Genomic DNA, 22,688 nt, shown 5'->3' on the forward strand with positions numbered 1-22,688 from the left:
CAGCACAGAGCTTAGATCCAAAGGCTATTTTTCCCAAAGTTGGAAAATTATTTTCTAACCCAAGTTTTCATCCAGTTCTTTCTCCAGAGGTGTCCTTGGGAGTTGAGAGGGTCCTATATTCTTCTGATGATCTGACCTTCTGAACCCTGTGCCTAGATTCTGCTTTTCCAACTGCTGATTTTTGGGCTGGGTTCAAACAACATGTTTAAACAGGTCACATAAAGATCTAACCCAGCTTGGTTAATGTTCATTAGTTGATTGGGGTGTTCTGTTTCAATGTTTTGGGAGGACTCAGAAATCTGTAACCAGGTTCAGAATATTGTGGAATGCAGATAAAGTGTAATGCAATAAAGAGTAATGGATGGACAATGAATGAGATCTATATTGCTAGTCCCAGATCTGACTGTCCCAGTGTAGGAATTGCACTGTGGGAGATTAAAACTTGTGATAGTTTGGTCCTGAACAAAGACAAGAAGATTGCATCATGCTACCAGATAAAACCATTGGAACTGGGAAAGGGGATAGACATCTCTCCTGTGGGTGAGGTGAAATTGCCAGGGGCTCACTGAATCTTTGGGGGACTTTCAGCAGGTTCCTACTATAGTCATGAATTCTGCTCTGGGTAGAATCCAAAGCATATAATCCAAAAATAATTGCTCCAAAACAAAGAAAGAAAGAAAGAATCAGTTCCAAGTACTCAAAGCTATTTCTTTTTCCCTTAATTTAGTGTTAAGCATGTTGTGTGAATCCAGTTTTTGAACTGTTCTGGCTGTGGGAACAGTGAAAGGGAAGGTAAGAATCTCTAGCCTACTTTTCTGGTCTAAGCCCAGAATGACATTCCCCAGCTTTGTTGGTGCTTCACTTCTTGCAATGAGATAAGAACAGATAAGACTGAGCTAATAATCCTTAACATAGCAGCCTTAGATATCAGCTGTAGGATGCAGACCAAGTAACAATGTTTTCAGCATTTGTCTCTTAGCGATATTCCCCAGCCTTTGAAACCATTTCTAAGCAGATCCATTTCAAGGATGATACTTTAGTTACTTAGGAGCGGACAAAAATCCAGATGGAGTTCTGTGATTCAGGGACGGCTCTGTAGTTTGAAGGTTCCAAGGTTGAATCACCAGCGGAAGACTGGAAGAGTTCCAGACTGAAATCCTGGATAGCTAGTGCAGGTTAATACCACAACTTGTTTCTTATTATGCAGTGACAGCCTCTTGCCTGACTCTGAGACTCCTTCCCCTATACTCACACCAGCATTAATTAGTGGTAAGATCTACTGTGGCCAGCCAATTTCAGTTTCCTGCACTGTAGCAATTAGTCTCTGGAGTTCAGTTCTGTTCTTATTGTGGTCTGGACACTGTTCAAGTCACATTGTGAACCCAAGCACCAGTAAGCTAGTGAAAGCTAAAATTGCGAAAGAGTAGATTTTCTTTCTTGACAACACCAGAAGAAATTTGCTACAGCTCAGTAATATCAGGTCATCCGTAGCTCTTTACCAGGGCTGTGTTCCAACTTAGGGCAAAACCAAATCTGAGGTGATTTGGAGTAGTTTTTAATTCACTCAAGGAGAGTCTGAGGTCTCTCACTCCTTGGACAGATCTTCACAGTACTCTGAAGCTGCTCCTATCCTGGACTCATGCTGGCTTGACTCTAAATTGGCTGAAAAAAATTGAGACTGAGACACTTCAGGAACAGCTTTCATGGTATTCAGTCCAAGCTGTAGGTTATAATATCCTCCCACTGGACAATCCCCCTGCTGTTCTGACATCCCATTTTTCTCCTTCAGGAAAGCAATTGCCAGTAACTTTCCTTTCTTTCTGGAAATGCATTTTTTTTTTGTCTGTCTGTCTCTCTGCGTGTCTCTTTCCAATGCACAACAATTCAGCATGGGTAGCTATGTCTCTCTATATATCATTATCAGCTGCCAGTTAGTACAGCAGAGCCTTTATAAGACTTCACAAGGATTGAGTTGAATAACTTTGTATATTCCTGTTTTCTAAGCATGCTCCAAATTGTAAATTAAAGCATTTTTGCACAGAAAGACGAATCCCCATTGTTAACTTCTGAACAGACATTGACATTCTCTGCCGCAGTTTTGTTCTCTCCAAAACTTTGGGACTATACTCATAGTACCCAGCCAACCTGACCACTGATTGAGTTTTATGGGAAATACAGTCCAGTGCATCTGAAAGGCATGCCATTTACTGAGTTCCTGTCATCGTCATAATCCTGTTTTATACTTTCAGCTTCTGAATTTTTTTTGGTTGTTTGTTTTTTGGCACCCCACTTTGGGAATCCTTTGAATGAATAGCAGTGAAGAATAGCAGTAAATAAATAAATGACCAAGTAAAAGGCTGGTGTAAAGCAGACATATCTTGCAGAGAGCTATTGTAGAAAGGGACTTGAAGCGTTACATCCCTCTGAACTAACAGATGTGTGTGAACTCCTGGAATGTGACAGTTCTCACGCTGCCTTTGGTGAGGAGCTAAAACACATGAAACACACACTTCTTACCACCCTGAATATGGCCTGGGAAGTGGGGGAGATGTAAACAGCCCCAGGACAAATTATTTTCCCTTTTATCCTATTGTTATCTTTACAATAGAGATCTGTTCCTCCTGGCAGTCAACCCCTTTGTGACTTTATTCGCTAGCCAAGACCTTCTAAATAGGAACGAAAACCCAGTGTATTAAATCTTGGAAAAGTTAAATGATCTCTGCCTACTCTTTAAAAAATACAGCAATGCTTTTGAAAACAATCGCCTTAAAAATACATGAATTCTAGCAAGGCTGTGTCTAATGCCTGTGAAGTTGTCATGTCTAAACTACTGAACTAGCAATCATAGCTCTGTAGGATTAAAGATGGCATTTTCATGGCAATGGTTGGAGAATTTCATTAAAGTCTGCCTGGAAATTTCATTAAAACCAGCACCAGGGAGTTCAATGGCATTAGCTTCAAAGTTGTTGTTGTTATTATTATAAATACAGCTTGGTGCTAATGATAAGATAATCCATATAAGTCTTCAGCCCCAGCAGTATTTTGGATTGTTGCTGGCTTTCCCCAGCCTGCTAAGCTATGATTTAATCATGATTTATTGAATAAATTGCAATTGGCTTCCATATTTATAAGCCACAGTAGTTGGCGGACAGAATAAGCTAAAAAGCCATAGCAGATTTATGATGTAAGAAAAAGGGTCAATCTAACCTACTGTGAAGGGGATTGTCATGAGAAAAATAGAAAGGAATGCTACATGTGATGCCTTGAGCTCTTGTATGAAAGGTGGTATAGAAATCTAACGAGCACACAAATACCTGCTCTTCCTGAGTGAATATTCCTGAATACAAGTAAGTAAAAATCCCAGTATATCAAGATAAGGGTTGGGTCATCTTTTTCTCTCATTACCCAAATCCTTCAGCTAATTGCGGTTAACTTGGAGAACACGTGGAGGCAAAATCTCAAGTGCTGAGCCACAAATACCATTTGTAAAATAGCTGATTCACCACCTAGCCTTTTAGTCTGGGAATACATCTCCACAAGCCTGCTTGAAGGAAAGAAGCGGGCATCCATCTTGGCTTCCAAAGATGGTGTAACTCAGACAGGTTAAACTGAGAGCAAACCCTTCAAAGCACTGAAGATGTTACCTAGCCAGGTAATGAAACAACCAAGCTCGGAGAACCCCAGGGACTCCACAGGTTATACTTTTTCTGGCCAGGAGAGGTTTTGAGCTAACATCCACTTGATCTACCTTATTGATTCTTCTGCTTCCCTTGTGAGGCTGCTACTTTTCAACAAACAAATAGAGGGAATGCTGTTTAGCTGCCAACATGCACCCATTCTTGTAGAGTTTTGGCAATATCTGTGCACATAATGGCTGCAATTAATTTTAATCTCATCTTCCCTCTGGAGGGAAAATTCCCCATTTTCTCCTCTCCCAAACCCTTTGAGGTTGGGTTGGCTAAAGGAGAGGGATAAAGTCATCTGGAGAGCTTCATGGTAGAAAGAGATTTTGGACTCTATGATATCAAACTGGTTTGCTTATCCAAGGCCACTGTTAAAATCTATTATAGTCTTCCTTGTCTAAGATTCCCAATTTGGGATTGAAATGAGCTGCTTGGAAATTGAATGATGTCATGAGAAGGGAATTGCAATTGTGCAAAACGCAATCCTCATTATTAATGTGGATGGGGAACTTCTATTTCAAGGCAGCTGCTCTCTGTGAAACTGACAAGCTTTTTTCTCTAGCCTGCACAGAAGAAAATAAACAGTTCCAGCTGATCTTTTACTAAATAACTCTCATCAGTTGCACCGCTGGTGCTCCCTTCCCCTGATCTATTGACAAAACAGAAGTGTTTCAGGGAAGATAGAGAAAAAGCCTCAGACAGTGAAAATAGCACAGAAGGATCCCAGGTGCATTTTATGCAGGAATCAGAAAGATTGGGAGACAAGGTTGGTTGTTGGAGAGCAACCGTACACAAGTTTACATGAGAGACAGGAAATAGGTTTAAATTCTGAAAATTTTTGAGAGACATAGTAAATCCCATTTTTTTAGTCCCTTGCTCACAACTTTTATCAGTGATGAAACCGATGTTGGTTTCTTAGAGAAATGTAAATGAGTGTGTATAATCACAAGCAGTCACTGCTTTTTCAAACACCCTTCCACTTTCTCTTAATATTCTTCATGATAAAGATTAAGTTAACTTCTTTATGCATACCAGCACATAAAGGATGTGTTGTGTGTTACCATGGCCTGCAGTTCATAGTAGTTCAGCGACAGTAGCTCATATCATTTTAGCATCTAGACAAGATGATCAGAGACTTAAGTCCATGAAGATCTGATGTAAGTCAATCAGTCTAGCACTTTCTGGAGGCAACCATTTATTTCAGATCTATGATGGGCTTTGTTTGAATGTTATTATTCATCCATTCATTACACACTTCTCAACTTCTACCACAAACATCTTCCCTGCTTTCCATTGGTATTTTAGATACTGCAGATCAAAGCTGGCAAAATGATATATGTTTTGATTTCCTAAAGACAATGCTGATGTAAAAAAAGGCTGTATAAGACATTGTCCACAAAGGTGAAAAAGTATCTTGAAAAAAAAAAACATATAATGATGCTAGAAATAATGGAGGTTGAAAAGTTTGAAATTTGGGCTGAGGTTGAAAGGAGGCCACAAAAATTGCAAAATAGGTTGAAAATGGTAAAGGCCCAATTCTAAGCATGTTTCCTTGGAAATTAAACCAATAAAATTTACTTCCACTTCAGTCTTTCAGTCCAACATGATGCATATTTACTTGGAACTAAGACCCACTGAGTTCAGTGACAGCAGAAATTACCTTATTCTTGAGGCTAAAACTACATGGTATCTTAATTAATTGGCAAGCAGCTCTCCATTCAAATTTTGTTTGCAGTGGTGTAAATGGAATTCTGATGAAGGCCATCAAACATCTGGGAGGAAGATTGAAATCTGTCATCCTGGCAGGTGCTTTATGAGTTAAAATGATGGGGTGGGTGGGGGGGGGGGCGACTCTAATGGCACCAATGGAGATTTCAGATCCCAAGAGCAGAACTCCAAATTGTCATTTTGTCATGGCAGAGATATTTTAAAGTATATTGACTGTATATATCCCCCAATAAACTTAGAAAAAATCAGAATTCTTTGTTTGTTTCAGCGTTCTTTGTTGGATCACAAAGTTCACCTGTACTTAATGAAATAAGATACATATAGATAATATTTAATCACAGAAATAGCTTTAATCATTTTATTCAGGAAGAGCTTATATTATTGGATAATCATGCCTTAAAAATAGCTGGTTAAACTGTTTTTGAGATAAATTTGGCCCTCATATCATTATTTTGGACCAACTTAATTTTGATGCATCTTCTAATAGGATCTCAGTAGACCTACAACAACGTTTAATTTATCTAAATACACTTGTTGCCAGATACACTTAAACATTTTTTTTTTTTTTTTTTGGTCTGGGCTACTTGTTACTTCTGAAGTCCCTCAGCTTAATATCTTTTGGAAGAATAAACTTGAGGGTCCTAAGCCAATAATCTAATTTTAGAAGAACTTGACATAAACTATTTAAGTGAATAATGAGTTTGAATGTTTGTTTTTTGTGACATAGTGGAAGATTACTTTTAAAAAAAGCATGAAATTTACTTCTTTGGATTAAAAATTAGGTTATTGCAACTCTATTTCACATATATTTCTCATATCATAGAATTTTTAGTACAGATTGGATAGGATTGCCTAGCTGTTGGAGATACAGTTTAGAAGTTGAACCATTAAATTACATGCTTTGGATGTTCCTTAATATGGCCACAGTTTGGGCTGAAACCCACATTTATTAACAGGGCTTTTGGATTGCTCCCTGCTAGTTAAGGATACATATTTTCTGCTTGGCTGTATCCCTAGCATTTGGAATCCATCAAGCTATCAGGAAGTGTGGAATATTTGTGCACAACAAATAATTAGAAGGAAAGACAAATTGATACTTGACTTACAGCAATAGATTGCTTGTCCTTTCTTTGCTTTTTTTCCTTTCTTTTTTAAACAACTAAAATAAAATAAAATCCTCATTCAGTTATTGATTGACTATACAAGCTGGCAATTTAGTCAATTTTTGGGAGCGGTTTTCATGAGATAAATCTTTCCTCCTCCTCCTCCTCCTCTCCTTCTTTATTATTGTGTTAACTCACCCCATTTTATATATACTTCCCCCTCTTTGCTAGTAGCTCCCTTTTACAGCTCAAGAAGAAGGTCCTTGATCTGTACTGAACTAGAGCCAAGTCTAATTAACTTCAAAAATAAAAATGAACTAATCTTTTACAAAGGTCATTTTCCTTTGAGGCACTGAAAACAGGCTATGCTTTCATTGGTCTTGACTATGAAAAGAATCAGGCAAAAAGAGAGGCAACCATTTCTTATTCTGCTGCCATAGTGTTATGCATATGGAGAAAACCATCCTACTGTCAATTGAAAGAGTAATTCAGCAACAGTTGGCAATAGTAAAAATTGGGGTTTATTTCCTGTTGCTGGATCAGAGTTATTTTCTTGCCAATGACAGTTGAAAATGACCCAAGACAATTTGGTTCCAGAGGCAGAAAATCCAGCTCCATTGTAATATATAACACTACATCACCGAACTACAACAACAAAAAGCAGACAATTTACCTTTTTGCTGCCTTTTAATGGCATCATAAAAAATGGATAATGGGGCAAGAATTATGTATTTATTGGATGTACACCTCCCTTTTCTCTGAAAACAAAAGGTGGCGTAAGGGGGAGGGGGGAGGTTTCTTCTACTTTTATTTGACCAGCCCTGTGATATAGGCTGACCTGAGAAAGAAAGTGATTGATCCCAAATTCTCTGTGGTCAAGTGGGGAGGTAAACATCTTTGCTAAGCCCTTCAGAGCTGGCAAACTCAGAAAACAAGAACCACTTGGATTTCTGGAATGATCTTTATGGCTAGTAGGGTAATGTAACAGAATCGTGAAAGCCTTTCAAAGCAATTCTCCATCTCAACTTATACCTAGTATAATTAAGGAGGAGTGACCCTAAGTCACTTTCTCATGCTTCCCCTTCTCTTGGACTAAGATTCGAATCTTTTCTATAATGTTCTCCTCCTCCACGTTTCCATAGCCTATTAGACATTCCATCACAGCCTTAAGCACTACACTATATTAGGCATGTCATGCTTGATAGTAGTAGACTTTGCTCTACTATTAACCCCTACTATGTTCTATCTCCTCCATTTCTTTTTCACCTCTTCTCATTAGGTTTTCTACCTCTCCTCCACTGAATAGCAAAGTTCTCCTGAAGAACAATCTGTCTGTTGTCACCAGCAAGAAAACCAACAGCTCCAGGTGATTGATTGTACATACTTGCTATCAGAATCTTCTCCTTCCACCTAAAATTGGCTATTTTATGGACTTCTGCAATGTGCTCTACAAGGGGCTATCCTTGGAAAGTATCTGCAAGCCGAAGCTGGTGCAGAATGTGGCAGCGCAGGCAGTTATGGGTGTCTCTAGGGCTTGGATTGGATCCAGAAGCAAACTGGCACCTAATGCATACATAACATGTCTGCTGTGTGAGCAGCATTGGGTGCCAGTTTACTTCTGGGTCCAATTCAAGGTGTTGATTATGACCTTTAAATCTCTTCATGGCATGGGCCCAGGTTACCGGGGGAACCATCTTGTTCCAGTTGCATCAGCCCATCCCACCCAGTCCGGCAGGAAGGGTATGTTAGGGACCCTGTTGGCTAAAGAATTTCAACTGGTGGGGTCCAGGAGAAGGGTCTTTTCTGCCGTTGCCCCCACCCTGTGGAATGTCTTGCCCCCTGAGGTGAGATTGGCCCCCATTCTTGCTTCTGGAAGAGCATTAAGACCTGGCTCCACCAACTAGCTTGGAGACCCCATGGGGGTTCACAACACTGGGTGTGGTTGGTGGCTTGAGGACACTCTCTTCATCTTTTAATTTTGTATATTTTGTAAAATTGTTATTGTTTTTATCATTTTTATTTGTGAGCCACCTAGAGTCACTTATATAGTGAGATGGGTGTTGTATAAATTTGAGTTACAAATAAATAAATAAAAAGCATCCTAGTGACATCTCTTCTCTGAGGCCTAATTCTTCCTGGTGATAAGACTTTTAACTGACTGAACCATTTTGCATGAAAAATACTTCTATGAAAGTTGCTGATAGACAAAGGTGCAGTCCTGGCCTTAGAATAAAATGAATCTCCTATGATCAAATGGCATCATGATCAGGGGCTTTGCAATTCTACAGAAACTTGATATAACCCCATTGTTTCCATGGATGACAAAGTTCCATTTCAATCAGTTGCTTGTTATGAAACTGACAAACTATGGCGGGGATGGGAGAACACAAGCAACGTTGTGCTTTGCACACCTGCTCATCTCCTGGCCAAAGAGTAGGAGTTCCTTCCTCTCCCTCCACTTCCTCTTTCTCTTGCTCAGAAGAAAACAAATACTTCTGCTCATCAACACTGATCAATTTCCTTCCCTGTAGAAGATTTTAAAGGAAGGCAAGGCAGGATTTGATCCAGAAACAGCCCAAGGAATCCAGTGTTGGCTGAATGTTTTACTAAAATGGAGAAGGAAAAATAGCTTGACTATCTAGCTAGATAGACCATCTAGCTAGACTAGAATGTGAGCAAGAAAGAGAGGTTTAGAAGCAAAGGAAGCTGCTTTTTACTAAACCAGACATTATCAGCACCTTGCATTTTTCCACTAGGAATTTTTTTAGTATCTGCTAGAGTTATCCCACCACCATTATGCCAAAATAATGATAATGAGGATAGACTTTCAGTCAGTTAGACAATGATGCCATGAAGATACTATTAGTCACTAATGAGGAAACAGCAGCTATTCAGGTTTTCAGACTAGAGTTTTTCCCACCCCTGTTGGAGATATCGGAGACCTTCTACATGCAAGCTTGTTCTGACACTGGGGCTACATTTCCCCCCAGAAACTATTTTAATATGGGCATATTTTTGGAGGCAGATGATTTTAAATGTTTAAAGTAGAGAAGCCAGAGATTGTATGGGCTTCTTTTGGCATGCAAAAGGTCCTGCACATTGTGAACGAGGTGTCTTAAAGATCTAGTAGCTACAGTTGCATTTAGCTTATGCTAAGCTTGTCTGGTTCTTTTGCAGGTTAGTTTGTTGTGCAGAGTCACCCTATTTGGTTGGTAGGTTTAATGCATTGCATGAATCCCCAGTGGGTTAATTTAGTAACCAGGTTAAATGCATAGTGTGAGTGGAACCAGGAAGTATAATGGAGGCATGCACAGACAAGGAATGGGTGAAAACGTATTGGCCCCAGATCTGATTTCTGTACTTGAACTTTCTTGGTCAGCAGCTGGAGTCCATGCATTTGCCAAGGTTTAGTGCACCAACAACTGATACACACCTGTGGCAATTGTGCATTGGTCCCAGTGTGGGAATTGCATTATGGTAGATTAAAAATGATGGTCTGGACCTGAACTGAGACAAAGAAAGTGCATGATGCTATCAGGTAAAAGCATGGGAGGTGGGAGAGGAGATTGGCAGGATAACTGTAGGTGAGGAGACCAGAGGTAATTGTCAAATACTCCTTTAATCTTGGGGCAACCTCAGTAGGTTCCTATTCTCCCCATGAATGTTGCTTAGGGTAGAAACCAAAGGACATCATCCAGAATAACTATTCAAACTGCTCAGATATCCAAAGCTTCTCATTTCCCCTCTGCCTTTCACTGCCTCTCCTTCTCTTGGTGCCTGACTTCTTTCAGCGGCTTCTCATGTAGAATTGTGCATATTCATTTCTTTTGTTGGGGAAAACAAGATTGAAGGCTGTAGTAGCACCTGCTTCATCTGGTGGTAAGTTGGCAGGATCTTTTTCAGGTGCTGATATAGCAGTGGTGTTAATGAACCTTCAGAACTAAGAGATCATTGTCTCCCCTTTCAGCCCCCTACTTTGCGCTGAATAGCACCCCACAGTTCCGCTCCCTGCTGAATGGACACAAAGCTTGTCAAAGCAACTTGCTTTGTTCATCTGCAGTGTGAAAACCATTGCACTTTCTTCAAGCGACATGTGCGTCCAATATTAATGGACTACAATATGCTAAACGGTGACTGTGATCTTTTTCTTTTTCTTTTTTGAATGGGGACACTTCTGCCACTGAGCTGAGCCTCTGATTCTACTGTGTTACCAACAGCCTTGAATTGCTTGAAAGATTTTAAAAGCTTATTGGTCAACCCAATTTTTCAAAAGCTTTGAACATACCTGTCCTGGATGGAAAACTTAAATTTCTGCAGCACTTCTGATGTGTCCTTGCCACGTTGCCCACAGTTACTTACACAGTCATATTCAGCTTAGTAGTGCCCCAGTTCTGAAACTCTTCCAAAGGAAATGCACCATCTTTTGGATGACAGCTGAAGACATGTCTTGTCTCTCAGACATATGTAGAGGAAGAGTTAATCAAATTGGTTATATTCTTCCTCTTCCTCTTCCTCCTCCTCTTTTTCATCATGAACCTTCTTCCAGTTTTTGCATTGCTTCTTTTAAGAATTATTGGCTTATTGTTAGTTTATTGTATACCACTCTTGGCACTTCTCAGTGGAAGTGTAATTTAGAGATAAAATAAATAATCTTACTTCTCACCGTATTGATCAGTTGATGCCTGCTATTTGTACTCTTCTTTCTTCTTTTCTTCCTATTTGTAGCCGCTGGGAAGGGGCTGCTGTGTCTTTAGAAGTTGAACAGAGTTCAATATTTCTGTCAGCACAGCCAGTCCAGAGGAAAGGAAATTAGTTGCACCTGACATTTCCTTTCCCATCTCACAAATGAAGTTAGGAGTTTGGTTCTTCTTGCTAGTATACCCAGCCACTTTTATTTATTTATTTATTTATTTTTAAATGTGCTTAAACCAAAAATAAAATCCCAACTAATGAAATTGGTTAGTGTGATGTCACTAAGGTTAAGATTCAACCTACTGTATGTACACCACTAGGAGGTCCTGGAGAATTTCTGGCCACCAGCTTTGGAGTCTGGTGGCCAGAAATGATAGTGGTGGGGAATGTCTCTGTGGCTGAAATGGGTCAACAGTTGGAGATCACATGACTTGATGGGACTTTCAGTAGCTGTTACCTTACCCACCCCACTGAGCTGCCGCAGCAACTAGGCTGGCCTCAGTCTGCAAAGAAAAAATCAAGAAATGGTGAGAAAAGTCTTCCTTGTGCAATGCTACCTTCCTGAGCAGAATGCTTTTCCACACTATGTTACTTCTTTTCACATTCAACATCTTCCTTCTCCTGTATTCAGAGTATAGAAGCAAGGATCCAAATAGTGGATCAATTTTCTGAAGCTTCAGATTGCCCACTCCACCCAAATGATTGGAAGTTTTCTTATTTGGGAGAAACATCCCCCAAATCTTTATTTTTAAGAGTCCATGATAGCTACTACTTATTCAGATGCAAATTATGTTATACTGCCCTCTGGTTCTCAGAAAGAAGGCATCTGTATGCCTGTTGCAGATGCAAAGATGCAAATATATTTAAACGCAATCTGCTTCAGCAATGTAAGTTTCTTTCTTTCAACAATCCCTGGTGTAATTATAGTCAGAAACAAGGCGGTACAACCAATGATGGCATTCAGAATAGTTTCCGTTTATGCTTATGATAGACACCTTCCAGCAGAACTCAATGTCTGGTAGCTGCATCCATGTAAGTTGGACAACAACAGGGTAGAAATAGTTCGCCACTGCCTTCTTCCAGGACACTGCTTTCAACTTTCTAATACAGTCAGCACTGGGATTCTGTGATGATCTCCCATGCACATCCTAACCAGGGCTGACCTTGCTTCTCTTCCAAAATCAGCCAAGGTCAGTTAGGTGTGGCCAACTACTGAGCTCTACTTTTATGCTTACAGATACCTAAAATGTATAATACAGTAAAATAGCACAAAAGGTCACAAATTCCAGCACAGTGTATAACAAGAAAATAATTGTGAAGAAGGGTGGAATGCATCAACAGATGTGAAGGTTACTAGTACCAAGCCAAACATGCTATTTCTTTTTCACTTCAGGAGGAAAAAAGAAAAAAAACCCAAGACTTCTAAAACTTAAAAATGAAATAAAATGAGAATTATATTGCTGGTTTCATTGCAGTTAGAAAGAATATTATATTCATTCTCTTGTCACCCTCAGGAAATTCAACCAACTTATAAAACCAGTGACCTCATGGTGATCTCATTTTTTTCCCTCTCTGCATGAGGTTATGGAGTTACTAATCCAGCCTTTTATCTTGTATCCACAATTAGAATGTCAAGATTGAACAGTTTTTATCTCCAGGGTGAAAGTGACTGAGAACACTTCAAAAGGGACAATTTTGCCTGCAACTAAAAACTCTTCTTAATTATTATATCCTTCCTATAGAAAAAGGAAATATCAGAAAGAGGGAAAATGTTTTTACAACACTTTAAAAACATGTCAGTAACAAAGCAGTACATTTTAAACTATTTGAACAATGCATTTAAGTGAGTGCAAGACCCTTTCTTCTTACTGTCCATTAACCAAATTGTAATGTTTGAGAAAAATACATCTTATTATGATATTAGCATGCAGGGCTGGCTAAACTGCTCAAGGAATTAAAAACAGAAGATTAAATGTTTTCCTGGTTATATGTCTTGGCAAGACATTTTTTAATTTGCAGCAGTTGGTCAGCTTGGATAGGATGCCAGACTAGATTATGCTCAGAATGGGTCATCACTTTTTAAAAAATGTATTTATTTGATTCATACTCCTTTTGTATAGAAGATCAAGGTGGCAAATAGTGCTCATTCCTCCATTTTCCCCCCACAACCACAACCCTTTCAGGTTGGGCTGAAAGAAAATGACAGGCCCCAGATCAGCCAGGGAATTTCCATGGCTAAGGGGAGAGTAGAACCTGCTCTTTTTCTTCCTCATATAAACAAAAACTTAACTGTAAGTTCAACCCCCCCTCCCCCCAAAAAACAGCTCTTTGAAAAAGAAGTATTAGGTAAATTTTCTCCCTGATGAACTAGATTCTGACTTCTAAGCCCCGTTTTTCACATGGCTTCTTCCTTGCCATTGGAAGTATAGGTATGCTTTTCTAGCCTATCACCTCGTTGTTGACTTATTCCATAACAAGGGTAGATTGGACCTAATTCTCTTTTTCCAGAGAATACAGTTTGCTAGTTTTGTAAGGGTAAATAAATATATTGCAGTGCATGCTTTAAAATATCCAAGGGCAAACTATGCCGTCTCTCATGTACAATTCTGCATACTCCACAAAGCTCTGTATATGGAAAAGAATTGTCATATAATAATAATAATAATAATAATAATAATAATAATAATAATAATAAAAAAACCCAAACCTTTTGAGATTTTACATATTACCATCTTGTATAACCGGTGCATTTCATGTTGCAAATCCAGCACTGTTCCCAGACTTTACAATAATATGGGACTCCGCCTTCAGATTCAGGTATCTGGTACAGCCGTTCCAGAACATGCTCCCTAGGGTCTTCATGCATCTGGCCACCATCTCTTTTGCATTTTTTTGGGGGGGGGGGAATTTGGGTTCCTGAACCTTTGCAATTGCTTAAAACACCCATTTCACTTCTTAAAACTCCTGAGGAGTGGGGGGAGGGGAGGGGAGGGGAGGGGGAGGTGAATTCTTGTCTGAGTCAAACTTGATTCCTGGTGACTTCATGGACTTGACCAGCTGCTTGCCTGGGGCAACATTAGCACAGTGATTGCCTTCTTCTAGGATATGTTCCCCACTTTCCCAATCTATAGCCCTGGTATTCCCTGACCTGACGCTGCTTAAGCTGAAACCAAGTCAGCCAGGTGCCTACTTTTAACTTTCGGAGTGCATATCCCATGCAATGAAAGCTACTTGCATACAGACCAAGAAGTCAGTCTGTATGCAAATAGTAGCTTAGTCAGAGGTGGACTCTGTGGAAACTGTTAGGTCTGAAAGAGAAAGGCTCAAGGCCACTAAATCAGTCCTACAGAGAGGTTGGAATCAGGGTTATTGAAAGTAATAATAATATTCTATGAAACTATGCATTATGCTGTAGCAAGGAGGCTGTGTAGATTTTATTTATTTATTATTTTTTGTGCCTTCGTGTTGACTCCTGGTGATTGCCTGGACAAATTCCTTCAGTTTTCTTGGCAAGGTTTTAGAAGTGGTTTGCCCTTGCCTGCTTCCTAGGGCTGAGAGAGAGGGACTGGCCCAAGGTCATCTGGCTGGCTTTGTGCCTAAGGTGGGTCTGGAACTCACTGTCCCCCCATTTTTAGCCTGATGCCTTCACCAGTAACACCAAACTGGCTCTCTGGACCAGAGGTGGAACTGCAGAATTTCTTGGGGACATCTTGATCTATATACTGTAACTGACTCTAAGCCACAATAAACATCACTGTCTCCTTGTTCTCATGCCTGGCAGCATCTGCTGCTCTAAAGAGGAACATAGGGCAAAAGTAATAGCTGTATGAGAGGAAGAGAAATAGAAAAAAACCCTGATTTTATTTAACCAATGAGAGGGCTTACCAATGTACATTTATGAATTTCTCATATGCACTGCAGATATGTTTCCTAAGCAGCAGATTTGCCACTATTACGGATTCTACCTATGGGCTTAGGTAACCTACCTTTGCCATAACCATAATTCAGATCTTTGCAGCTTCTTCATGATGGAAAATTTGATGTTCAGTTGTGGGAGAGAATGTGGTACATAAATGGCCTGAACAGATTCATCTGTTAGAATAAAAGGATACTTCTTGCACAGTCAAACATCCTTCTGCAAAAATGGGACATGTCCAACATTACTAGGTTTAAGATTTAGCCTTGGATATGCCAAGACAAAGTAGAGGACAACAAAACCCTTTTAGCCTTTATTAGGTAAGCAAGTCTGTTCAACTATAAACTATTTTTATAGATTAAGTCATCTAATAAAAACTGTTCCTACAAAGGGTAAATCAGTAATATGTATCTGACTTTTTTTGCAAAGGTTGCAATTGATATATTTCATTCAGGTTCTTTAATACAGTATGTTGAATTGCCAAATAAAAAAACTTGCATTTGATTGGAGAGACTATGCCTGTCTCCCTACGTTGTGTAGTGGGGAGTCCCGACTGGTGAGTATTTGGTACATCTTTAGGGGGACAATCTTTATTTTTAAAATCAAATTAATTAACTCAAATTAACCCCCAAGGTGTTCTCCACAACTAATCTTCATCTAAATCTACATCAAATAGATCCAGGTTTTGTTAAAACTTACCTTCTGTTTACTTTGGCTGTATTCAGCCACTCTGTCTGGCTTTATAAGAAAAGCAATCAAGGAAATTAAACCCATCTCCCTCCTACTTTTGGCATAGAAGTGAGAAGTTCAGCCCAGCATCTGTTAAAATAACCTTGTACTGGAAGAAGTGCAAACAGAAAACCCCTGACCCAGCCACGCTGACACAAAGAGACTTGCCTTGGAACAGAATGGAATGTCAACAGTTTAAGTGCATCCTCCATGAATAATTACTCTTACCTAGTAGAAAAGATTGACAACATCATTCTTTAAAAGTGTCATCTTTCAACACCTTTTATCATCACACCCTTGCATTAAATGAACCAAGGAAGGAATAAAAAGGGCCTTGTATAACTTGGAAGCATTTGCATACAAAAACATTGGAAGCTGATGAATATGAATGCTGTCACAGATGAATACTAAAATGTATTGGAGGGCAATAGGTCTCTCTTCAGAATCTTAATTAGGCAGAATCCCAAATGGGTGGGTGGGCCAGACAGTCTTTAATCCTGCACTAGCTTACTTGATTTTAAACAGCATTTCTGCCTTAGATCCTTTAGAGGAAACTAGTGGATATCAAACCTAAGATCTCTGACATGTAAATCATGTGCTAAACTACTCATGGCTGCTCTCCCTTTCTTTTAAAACAGTACAATAGCATTTCTGTTGGCTACTGTAAGTTCTGTACTGTAAAAATGGTTCTGATCATACTTCTCAAGAACCTGAAAAGAGATTGCAGACAAGAAGGTGAGAACCTGTTCTTCCTCATTCCATAATCTGGGACATGGAATAATGGACAAAAATTACAAAAAAGCAGATGAATGTTAGAAAAAAGTAAGAGCAAAAGTAACAGGAAGAGCAATTTGACAGTGCAAGCAATTACTGAGTGAGGTGATGGGCTCACCTTTGCTATAGGATTGCTGTCCTGTTAACATTCAGAATCTGCCTTTTTCTAGGTCTTTCCCCCAGTTTTCATTTTAATGTTATATCATGCTATTAACATATAATTGTTGCTGTTTTTTTTTAACTGTTAGCTTGATATAATATACTAGTCAAAAAAGAAAAAAAAATCTGCTTTCTGCAATGCATTTATTTATTTAAACAATTGACCCTGTCACCCCTCTCACCAAGATGACTCTATATGGCATACAATAATTCAAAGCCACAACTTAAATCATTAAATCAATCTATTTTTTTTTTTGAAAGGTGGGGGGGAACAAGCAAACTCTATCACATGCCAGGGATCAAAAAGCCATACCACTTCAGATCATTAAAACAATATTAAAAATTCATCCAGTTGGGCTTATTTAACTTCCTGACCCAAATGCTTGGGGGAACACCCAGGTCTTTAATGCCCTATGAAAGACCAAGAAAGTTGGGTCTTTGGGGGGTGCTGTTCAATGGGGCAAGTGCAGCAACAGAGAAGTCGTGACTCCCAGGTCCTAACTCATTTCTGTAACTGATGATCATATTCTTTATCTACTGTGAATATTTTGATCTTTCCCCATATCAGAGTTTTAGAAACAGGTTATGATTTCTCCCTATCCCATTCTCATAACTGCAGCTTAAGTTGCATTTCTCTGGGAAACGGTTTCAAATGTTTCCTTTTGCCTCAGAAACTAGCAGAAGGCAGCGGGTGAACCAAAGAAACATGTATGTATGAATGTATATACGTATGTACCTCTTTTCAGTGCTCAAAAAATATTTACTCGTTATTGGTTTCAGTTTATTATACACTCTGGAGAAAGATACGGGCTTCAGGAATGAGCTGATTTTTTGATCCTGGCTTATTTTGTTTTATTTATATTTTCCTTCCCTTCAGTTGCTCAAGATAAATATATACCACTCCCACCTTTCCCAACTCCTGTCTCTTTCCCACAAAAACCCTGTGAAGTTGGTTAGTTTGACAGGTAGAGACTAGGCCAAAGATATCCAGTGGGTTTCTGTGGTGGCAAGTAGACTTGAACCTGGGCTTCCCAAATTCTAACTCAGCATGTTATTCAATAAAATAATTTCCTCCAAGGCAGAATTTTGTCTTCAGACATGTTTATTGGCAGGCTAAAAGCTCACGGGCCCCCGTTATCCAATACCAAGCTGTATACTGACCATTTGAAAAATAAGAGCCAACAAAAGGTTGAACAAAGGCCATGCTCCAAATTTTATATAATGCAGATTGTGCTCACTCATAAAGCTAATTTCACACTTAGCCTTGTTACTATACGTCATTAGTTCTGACGGGTCATTGCTACTTACTGATGTGTAATATGATGAATGAATCAAGTGAACCATGTCTTGTCAGATACTGCTGTTTGGAATATGAAATACAAATATTTTCCCAGTTTCAGATCAAAAATAATTCAGTGGGATTAGAAATTAAATATTCACTTTTTATCCTATTGAGTCCCATGGTTCCGTCTAGCTGTTGACGGTATAATTCCATTTTTTTTTTGCTTGACTCTTACCAAGTCTGTGTTTTGGATTAGTTACAAGTTATTATCCTAATGAGGGATAATTTGGGAGTTGGGATGTATTTATTAGGAGTGTGCAAATTGGGATCAGCTTGATTTAAATGTTCAATTTGAGTTACAAAATGGATCTGTTTTGACTGATTTAATTGATCTGATTCATATCACATCATACCAAACTACTGAATCCAGCTTGATTCAATTTGTTTTGGACCCATTTGAATATTTAAAACACATGCATCCATGCAGGAGGAGTATCCCAAATGGGTCCAAATCAGTCTGGATACATTAAATCCAATGCTACTAATCAAATTGCTTCTTCTGTTTTATTCATCAAGTCAAGTCAAATGTTCAGACTGACTGAATCTCAGTTTAATTGATTCAAGCTTGTGAATATTCACATATAATGAATATAAATACATCTGATCTTGCTTTATGACGAAACCACTGAGCAGATAATATTTGCTGTGTTAATCACATAAGTAATCCTGCATTTTCAGAAATCACACACAGAACAGAGGGACACCGAGTCCTTCACAGCCTAACTGGTTTAGCTGTATTTGAAATGTTGTTGAACTTTCACTGAAGGCAATGGTGATCATAAGTAAAGACAATTACTGGCTAATAGTTTCCACGCCATGGAAACTCACCCAAAGGCATTTGTGATGAAATATGCACTGTGATATAGACCCTGCTCATTAGGTACTGCTGTATTTTGTTGCAACACAAGTATGAAGGAGTGGGACTTGCATTGTGACATCACAATGCACGTTTCATCATTTTGCATTGTCATGGTTAGGGATGGTTGCCAAGTTGCTCATGGGGTGACTTTGGACAAGTTATGCTCTGTCTTTCAGGCCAAGCTACCTCACAGGTTTATTGTAGTGGAAAAAAATTGAAGGGCAATTTTATACAACCTTGAATTCCTGGAGGAAAAATAGGATTTACATCTTATAAACCAATAAATCAATATTTCTCATTGTGAAATTAACTGAACTTTTTAATCTTGTCATCAAACAGAAAACCTCATGGGGAATGTTAGGCTTTTGCGCCTCTCACCAACAGTGTGTGTGTAACAAGCCACAGTGATATAAAATTGATATCATGAGGATCATGATGTCGTCATGCAAATGTCGCAATTATGTAATGACATCCTGATGCCTGAATGTGGGCACATTGTGTCATTTGTTTGATGATGTCCTCACACAAGTTATCAGTTGAACCCACTCCTTGCCCTCCTCCAATCATTTGGCTTTTTCTGAACAACAATAACAAATAACTACCAGTAGCTTCTGCTGTGATAATGGGACTTTTATTTCCCAGTGTTGCAACTTTTGCTACAAGAAGCATTCCACTGGATTCTACCCCTAGAAAAGAAAGGTGAATACATTGTTCTTCTCACCTGCTTTGTTCTTTTTCCTGGGGGGGAAAAAAACCCCTAAACATCCCCTGCACGTAAACACAAGCACACACACACACACACACACACACACACACACAAAGCCTTGGAACAATTTTGCCATTCAGACTTCACCTGAAGCAACTAAGCGGTAAAGAAATTTGGTTTCCTGTCAGCTCTCGCTCTCTTCCGTTTCCCTCTGCTTCTTGCGGTCAATACTTAGCTTTGTTTGAAAGCTTTTTCTGGGGTGTTGTTGTTTCAGTTAGACCATAAAGACCCTCACCTGCCACTGGCAATGTGTTTTCTAACAGAAATAGATTAGCTGCAATTGACAGAAAGTTCAACATTAATGTCTGGAGCTTCACAGGACAACATCAGCATGTGATTGGTGTGGCTTAGCTTTCCTGCACCATCACTGTGTCCTTCTGTGGCAATTTCATTTCAGTCTGGTGCACATGGAGATGGGGGGAGAGAGAATGCAGAACATTTGCATTTCTAGTTGCCACAGAATATGTCAGTGGTGAAGGGCAAATACTGAGTGAAAGAGAATGACAGAGAAAAACTTAGACGTGAAAAAGATCAATTAAACGCATCAGGCCAATTTGCAAATCTGATTAGATGGCGAGGGGAAATGTGTGAAGGCTCAAAGGGGTTATTCCTTTTCAGAATTAATTTACAGTGTGATCAGCAATAGTGGGACTGGACTCTTCTGTTAATTGGCCAGGTCTTAATGTGTGAGGATGCTCCCAATATCTGTGATCTGGTCTCAGGATGAAAACTGTCTATTTGCTAGGTGGGGTGGGAGAATAAGTTATTATAACATGGCACTGAGAGCTAGTTTGATGTAGTGGTTAAGGCATCAGGCTAGAAACCAGGAGATTGTATATTCTAGTCCCACCTGAGACATGAAGCCAGCTGGGTGACCTTGGACCAGTCACTCTCTCTCAATCCCTGGATTTCAGTTTTTCAATCTATGTTCACAAAAACTTCTTCACTGAATTAAGTCAGACACAAAATATTGGCTCCAGGCAGACCCACCTGATGAAAATTAAGGGAATGGAGTACTTCTGAGCATAGGACCTATTTCAGGGATTTATTTCTAGTATCAGAACGTCACGTACAGTTCTTTCAACTTATGTAGTCCATAAGTTGTATCCAAATATTACCTTCTAGAATTGATGGAAAGAACAGAACCACTGAAATTCCTCATAATTATGGTTGGTGGTATGAAGAGGTCCAAAAGAATCAGCAGAGTCAGATTATTCCTGGCAGAGCCATTCACAAAGTAACCAAGTCAATTCAGTTCTGGGGGAAAAAAAGCTGGAAGTTAGATTGAAATGGCATCAAATAATGTCATGCATTATTTCATTATTATATCATATTATATCATTATTATATCATGAGAAATGGGATGCCTTGCTCCATTCCCAAATGGAGTTGCTTCAAATTTTCTAACTTTGTAATGTGATACCAAAGGAGTCAGCCTTCTCGGGTGGGCACACGTGATTGTGAAATACTTTTGGGGGGATTTCTGGTCAAAACCTCTTTGTATGTGTTTCCAGCCTTGTAATACTGTAGTAGATATTGCCATTATTAGTGTGGTATATTTTTATTATGTATTTGTAGAAGCAGGACTGAACCTGTGGAGTAAAAAGAGGGTGATCTCAACTGTCTTCTTCCAGAAAGCTCTCTGGAGTTTACATACCCTGGTCTTGCCTTTCTGCCTTGGTGAAGTTGCTTGGGAACCTGGGTTCGATGGATGTCTTAACCTGGTGTCCTCCCTGTGAATCCCAGTGTGTCAGACAGATAGGGTTCATGCAATCTATGCCCTTACTGGCAAGTCATAGAAAAATAAAACAGATGAAAATGAAATAAATTGGTAGTGCTACTTCCTAGGTCTGTAGTATGAGACATGTGGGTAGGAAAATCAGTCCTTTCTCTATAGGGAGATTTTATTTTATTTATTTATTTATCATATTTATATAGTCGCCCATCTCACACAAGGTGACTCTGGGTGGCGTACAACAATTAAAAACAACAACAACATAAAAACAGCTACATATAAAAAAAACAGTAAAAACACACAAAACAAGAGGGGATAATATTAATACAGGAGCCACCGCAAAATCTCCCCGGTCCCTTGGGAGCCCCAGGCCTGATCACACAGCCAGGTCTTGAGGGACTTAAGGAATGTCAAGAGGGATGGAGCTAATCTCATTCTGGGGGATAAGATTCCACAAGGCGGGTGCCACGGCAGAGAAGGCCTACCTCCTGGGACCCTCCAAGTGTAATTCTCTAGCAGATGGGATCCGCAGCATGCCTTCTCTGCCAGATCTGATGGGACGGGCAGATGTAATCGGGGAGAGCGATACATCAATCTCACAATAAATAGAGTAATTTTTTAAAAAAGGAAAAGAGGAAGATATAAAAATCCCCTTCTGCTTTTAAATAGGTGCATGTAAAACAATCAAGGTTGGAGGAAATTATATTATGTATACTAAATTCCCACTGGAGTGAGAGTCCCCATTTATCTACTCACGTGAGTTTTCGACCTGTTGGGTTGACAGGAACTGGGGAGGAAACAGGAGCTCACCCTGTTTAACACGAAGGCTGGACTCGAACCGCCGAAGAGTCAGCCATTTCTGGCTGGCAACTTTCAGCGTCATTAAGCTGCTGCGCCACCACGTCCCCCAAATTATATCTACTAAAATCACAGACAGTACCTTAAAGGAATCTCCCATCACCTGCTAGAAAGGAGAAGATAAGTCTAGGGCAGATGACCAGATGGGAGGAATCTGCTAATAATATGGGAGCATCTGCTGCCCAGAAATCCAAAGATGCCTTAAGCATACAATAACCAGAGTGCATAAAGAAAATAAAGATCAGAGATAACAACACATGCTTTAGCCTATGGAAGAGGAGGAGGAGGAGGAGGAGGAGACCTTAGCACAATGCTAACTAGAGATTTATCCATATCTATCCAAA

The 22,688-nt window shown here is 39.5% G+C and overlaps 1 long non-coding RNA gene across 1 annotated transcript in view; it reads right to left on the reverse strand.

Moving 5' to 3' along the window:
* The window catches only part of LOC148216918 (uncharacterized), a 35,331-nt gene that overhangs the window by 11,055 nt on the left and 1,588 nt on the right, over positions 1–22,688 (reverse strand). Inside the window, exon 2 of the long non-coding RNA XR_015793819.1 lies at positions 20,870–21,008. This is a non-coding gene — a long non-coding RNA (uncharacterized LOC148216918). The remainder of the gene's footprint in view (positions 1–20,869; positions 21,009–22,688) is intronic.

This window comes from Python bivittatus, unplaced genomic scaffold (genome assembly GCF_059951505.1).
Source record: "Python bivittatus isolate LINGU-HERP-01145 unplaced genomic scaffold, Pbiv_v1 ctg000050_np1212, whole genome shotgun sequence".
NCBI classification, from domain to species: domain Eukaryota; kingdom Metazoa; phylum Chordata; class Lepidosauria; order Squamata; family Pythonidae; genus Python; species Python bivittatus.